Genomic DNA, 6768 nt, shown 5'->3' on the forward strand with positions numbered 1-6768 from the left:
GGCATTTTTGGTTGGTACACACAAGGGTTTCAAGGTGTTTGAATAAAATTAGGCTAGGCATCCCTTATGTGACTAGCCTTATATGCAAAATGATGATAATTTTTGTGTTGTTTGACTAGTGCAGAACCTTTGGTGGTTTTTTTTGTTCAGAACAAGTGAACTCTTGGTAGTTCCTTTGTAAAAGCACTAAATTAGGTATTAGTGTCATAAAACCTAGGGTTTGATGGTTAGGTAGTGAAATTAAATGATGCAGAACCAAAACTTTGGAATATGATAGATCTCTTTAAAGGGTATCCCTAATGAGAATTGGTTTTGGAGGTCCTTTGGGAAGTTTCACAGTTAAAAGAAAAATACTTGTTTTGTAGGGCTAATTGCTAGTAGGTTTTCTACTAGGTCTAATTTGGCAAATCAAGTTTTTCTACTTCCAAAGCAGATCCAAGGGGTTTGATTAGTGCCTTTGGGTTGGTAGAAGTGTTGAGAACATGTTCATTTCCCATGGAGCTTTGAAGTTGTGAAAGATCTTGAAATGATAGGGTGGAGCACTTGGAGGGAACCTAGGAGTGTGAAGTTGTGAAAAGTGAGTGGTGAGTCCAATAGTTGGGAAGTGAATTGTCTTAGCAAGAGGATACAAGGAAGTGGTCCTAGGAAATTTCATTCTCATAGGAAGCCTTGTGGATAGGCTTGTGTAGTTAGAGTCCTTGGAGGATCCTAGAAGTGTTGGTAAACCTAGGTTGATTTGGTGTATTGAACCAAGTGTTGCCTTCCCTTCGCATCATATTGGTATCAGAGCCAAATAATTGGTGTTTGAGTGTGGTGTATATTAGAAGAGGAAATCCAAGCAGAGGATTATACAATGCTTCCTAAAAGTGTGAAGGCATAGAACCTTGAAGAGATGGAAAAGAAACTGGAAGAGAAGTGGGAAGCCAAGTTTCAGAAGATGATGAAAAAACTCACATCCAAGGAAGGTTAGAAAGATGAAGGTTCAGAGGAATTTGAGAAAGAATGAGAAGAAGAGGGCGAAGAAATACCTCAAGAGGACAAGTTGTCTGCAGATCAAAAGGTGTTTGTGAATGCCATCAAAGATGGTCATAAGGAAAGTGGTGAGGCAAAGATGGATGTGCCAAAATTTAGTGGGAAACTAGATGGTGATGAACTTACTGACTGGATTGAAGCTTTGAATACCTATTTTGATTATAGGGAGCATGTAGACAGTAAGAAAGTTAAATTTTTCAAAACTAGACTGAGGGGTTCTACCTTGGTGTGGTGGAACTGCACACAAAGTGAAAGAGAAAGGCAAGGGAAGAACCCCATCACCGAGTGGGAAAGGATGGTAACTTTTCTCAAAGGAAAATTTATGTCGACAAATTATGAGTTGCAGATCATAAGGAGGTTTCATAATCTCAGACAAAAGGATTTGGACGTGGCTGCATATACTGAGGAATTTCATAAACTTGGTATGAAGGCTAACCACAATGAATGTGAAAAGGACATGGTAGCCAGGTACTTAAATGGTTTGAGGTTTGGAATCCAAGATGAAATAAGTATGGTGATCCCTAAAATAGTGGATGAATGCTTCCAATTGGCCTCTAGGGCTAAGGAGAAATTGAAAAGAAAAAGTGATCAAAATAGTAGGGGGAGGAGTGGCAGAAATAGTAGAGGCGGGAACAATTTTGGAAGAGGATAGACTAATAGAAATGGAGACTCAAATCAGCAGGTGTCCAGTGGTAATTATGGGCTTAGAGGTGGAGAATTCATAGGATGGAGAAGATCTAATAGCAGAGGTAGAAGTGGTGGAGCAGGCAGAGGACCCAGATTTTTAACAGGGAGGTGTTATAGTTGTAACCAAGTGGGCTATACCATGAGAAAATGCCCTGAGAAAGCTTCTAGTTCCCATGGAGGGGAAAGAAGAAATTAGTTAGTAAAAGTTGATGATTGCCAAAGTGTCAATTCACCAAATGGTAGTGTTGCTCCATTCCTTGAAGGAGAAAACATGATGATCAAGAGGACATTGTTGAAGGTGACATTGAAACAAGAGCCACCAAAATGGAAGACTATCTTCAAAACCCAAGGTAAGGCCTATGGAAAACTTTGCAAAATTATTGTGGATTTTGGTTCTACAGAGATGGTAGAGAAGCTTAAACTAAAAAGGTTACCACATGCTAGTCCGTATAAGATTTCTTGGTTGAATAAGAGTCAAAAATACATGGTGGAAGAGAAAACTTGGGTTGATTTTGAAGTAGGTGAATATAAGGACAAAATATTGTGTGAGATCATCCCTATGGATGCTTGTCATCTTCTTCGAGGTCGACCATGTCAGTATGATGTAAAGGCACAATATGATGGGGACAAAAATACCTACCTCATCACCAAGAATGGAAGGATGTTCAAGATGGATCTTATGCCAGAGTAGATAGGAGAGAAAGATAGTGAATCCAATGTGATGATGGTCAGTGGCAAGGACTTCCTAAACCTCGCAAAGGAGGAAGATTACCAAGGGTATGCTCTAGTGATGAAACCAAAGGATGAACCGGTTTTGTAGGACAAAAGGAAGAAGGAGGCTCCACCAAAAGTGCAGAAGTTGTTGGATCGTTACCAAAGGATTGTAGTGGAGGATACTCCTAGTTCTTTGCCACCCATAAGAGATATAAGCCATCAGATTGATCTGATTCCTAGTGCCACTTTACCTAATAAAGCTGCTTACAAGTTGACACCTCAACAAAATGAGGAGGTGAGTAGACATATTCAGGAACTCTTGGACAAGGGTCTGATTAGAAAGAGTCCTAGTCTTTGTGCAGTTCCTAGTGTGCTTTCCCCTAAGAAGGATGGAAAGTGGAGGCTCTATACAATCGAAAATACATGGTGGAAGAGCAAACTTTGTTTGAGTTTGAAGTAGGTGAATATAAGGATAGAATATTGTGTGAGATCATCCCTATGGATGCTTGTCATCTTCTTTGAGGCCGACCATGGCAGTATGATGTAAAGGCACAACATGATGGGGAGAAAAATACCTACCTCATCACCAAGAATCGAAGGATGTTCAAGATGGATCCTATGATAGAGTAGATAGGAGAGAAAGACAGTGAATCCAATGTGATGATGGTCAATGGAAAGGAGTTCCTAAACCTCATGAAGGAGGGAGATTACCAAGGGTATGCTCTAGTGATGAAACCAAAGGATGAACTGGTTTTCTAGGGCAAAAGGAAGAAGGAGGTTCCACCGAAAGTGCAAAAGTTGTTGGATCGTTACCAAGGGATTATAGTGGAGGATATACTCCTAATTCTTTATCACCCATGAGAGATATAAGCCATTATATTGATCTAACTCCTAGTGCCACTTTACCTAATAAAGCTACTTACAAGTTGACACCTCAACAAAATAAGGAGGTGAGTAGACAAATTCAAGAACTCTTGGACAAGTGTCTAATTAGAAAGAGTCTCAGTCCTTTTTCAATTCCTAGTGTGCTTTCCCTAAGAAGGATGGAAAGTGGAGGCTATGGATGAACTCAAGGGCCATAAATAAGATCACCATAAGGTATAGGTTTCCTATACCAAGGATAGAGGACCTATTCGATTACCTTGGAGGGTCATGCTACTATTAAAAGATTGATTTAAAATTAGGGTATCATCAAACAAGAATAAGGAAAAGCGATGAAAGGAAGACTGCCTTCAAGACCAATGAAGGTCTCTATGAATGGCTAGTAATTCCATTTGGGCTTAGTAATGCCCAAAGCACATTTATGTGCCTGATGAATGAGGTAATTGTTGAATTCATTGGAAATTTGTAATTGTTTACCTTGATAATATACTTGTTTTTAGCAGGAAAAAAGAGGAACATGTGAAACACCTTGGGCAAGTGATGAAGAAGCTACATGAGGAGAAGTTGATGATCAACTTAGACAAGTGTGAGTTCATGAAGACTGAACTAGTGTATCTTTGTTTTGTGATTTCTAATGGTTGTTTGAAGATGGATCCTACAAAAGTTGAGGCCATCCTTAATTGGCCTACCCCTAAGACAATAGGAGATGTTATAAGCTTCCATGGTTTGGAAAATTTCTATAGGAAGTTTATCAGAGGGTTTAGTCATCTAAGTGCCCCCATACTAAACACTATCAAGAGTGGAATTAAGTGCAAGTTCTCATGCACAAAGCAGGTAGATGAAAGTTTTGAACTGTTGAAAAAAAAAGTGGCAGAATTACCAACATTGGTACTCTCTGATTTTGATAAGATGTTTATAGTTGAGTATGATTCTAGAAAGAAAGAAATAGGCACAGTACTCAGTCAGGAGGGTCATCCGGTGGTCTTTTTCTCAGAAAAGAATGAAGATAAACAAAGGTATTCTACCTATGACCTTGAATTATATGCTATGGTGCAAGCCCTTACGAAGTGGAGGCACTAATTGCTTCCAAAAGAATTCATTTTCTTCATTGATAACCATGCTCTCAATTTCCTAAATAGTTAGGAGAAATTAAATCAGAGGCATATAAAGTGGATGGAACAGTTGCAGGCTTATACATTCACCATAAAACGAAAAAAGACCACTGCCAATAAGGTGGTTGATTCCTTGAGAAGAAGAGTGCTTGTAATTTAAGAAGTACAGTTGAAAAGCATGGGAATAGACTATCTGAAGGAGCTATACAAAGATGATGATGATGATTTCAAGGCTTCTTATGAAGTTTGTTCTAATTTTGCTAACACTTTTCATGGTGAATATTTTGATTTTGTGTTGCAGGAAGGCCTATTGTTCAAAAGGAAATTTTTTGTGTGTCCCTAAATGCTCTATGAGGGAAAAAATCATCAAGGAGAAGCATAATGGAACCTTGGGAGGACATTTTGGGTTGGAGAAAACCTTGGAGTAGGTCACTACATTATATCATTGGCCAAAGGTACAATCTGATGTAAGGAAGTATGTTGTAAGTTATTCAATTTGTCAAAAGGCTAAGGGTGTGTCCTCTAATGCTAGTTTATATCAACCCCTTCCTATTCCCAATAGGCCTTGGGAAGAGAGATTTCCTAAAGGACAACCAACCAACTATTGATGAAAAAAATTATACCATGCAAGGTAGTGCATAAGTTTGACCTCCTAATGCCTATGAGATTGAATTGCCACCAGGCCTTGGCATATCTCAAATATTCAATGTCTCAGATCTTTTTACATTCAAAGCTCCTTTGGATATTGATATTAGGTCCAATGCTATGGTTAAAGATGAATATTGGGTCAGATATTTCCCTCCAAGCAAACCTCTGCAACTAGAGTGTATATTGGATTCAAAGGTGGTCAAGAAAACACAAAAATGAATGTACAAGAAGTATTTGGTCAAATGGGTGGATCTACCTAATTCACAGGCTACTTGGATGATTAAAGAAGATATATTGAAGCATGGAATGACTCTCCAACAGCTAGCAACTCAAAGGACTTGAGTTTTCTTGGCTGGGGGTGTATGGTGCAGGAGCTCCTTTGCTATGGTGGGGTCCAACCATTGGATCTTTTGGAGTCTTTAGTTTCTATGTGTGCTAATGTTTTTCTCATGTTAAAATAAGGCCTTTCATGGCCAAATGATATTTTTAATAAGGTATCTATGTTTTTTTGGTCACTAAGTCTTGTATAGACCATACATGTTTGTAATAAGGTCTATATGTCAGTTTGGTCACTAAGTCTTGTATAGACCATACTTGGTTGACATAGGAAATGTTTGTCCAAATAAGACATAAAGGATGTAATAGGTGCTGTGGGATCATAGGGGTCCTATAAGCATGTTTTGGTAATGTTAAAGTCATTAGGATGTAACAAGCAAAAAAATGACAAGTTGTTGTGAATCTTGCACAAGTTGCTAAGGCAAGAAGTGCAACCTTTTTTAGTAAGAAGGGTTCCAATTACTAATTGATTTGAAAATCACTTTGTTTGGTTGGGAATGGTGGGAATTGATATCCTAGGCCTATAATAGGTGATTCATGATGTAACTAAAGTTACTAATGAAGAATTTGGAATTCTTGTGTGCTCAAACTCTATTTTTTCGTGTATCTTTGTTGTTGCAACATTTGTATGGGCATGTATGGATTGGAAGCAGACTAAAATTCAATTGTGGATGTTACTGCATTGATTTAGCTTTCATTTGGTTTTGGTTTGAAGCCATTGTGAGCAAGGGTCTAAAAGTTACAACCAACTTTGTGACTACACGTCTGGAAACCTAGGAAACTAGGGTTTTGCTGCTAAATGGGCAATTTCTTCTCTATCCACTATTAGGAAAAGTCTCTTCTTTAGTGTGATGGAGGAATGCCATGTAATAATAATGTTTTTGGTAGTTTTGGTCGATGCACACAAGGGTTTCAAGGTGTTTGAATAGAATTAGGCTAGGCATCCCTTATGTGACTAACCTTCTGTTGCCCCCATATTTGGCCTACCTAAAATTTGAACTTCAAATCACTCTTAGTGTCGAGTAAAGGTCCAATGGGTGTTATGTGTAAACAATGAACATGCAATCCAAGGTCATTGTCAGCCAAAATACAAAAAATGGAAGAATTTTGAAAATTATCACAAATTGAGGGAAATCGCTTGACAGTTAGGATCTAAACGTCATTTTATATCGTGTGGCCAACTTTCACCTGAACCCAGTTCATACTTTGTCATATTTTAAACTTTCAATTTTTTGTGTCTGTTGCTCCCAAATGATTAAAATATCTCATTTAAGGCTTCATCATGAGGTGTAAATAATTGTGTGGACCTTTTTCCCTTTCATTGACGCGTGTTTCGATTTTCAGGACCTAACTTCCT

Source organism: Cryptomeria japonica, chromosome 9, assembly GCF_030272615.1.
Source record: "Cryptomeria japonica chromosome 9, Sugi_1.0, whole genome shotgun sequence".
NCBI lineage: Eukaryota > Viridiplantae > Streptophyta > Pinopsida > Cupressales > Cupressaceae > Cryptomeria > Cryptomeria japonica.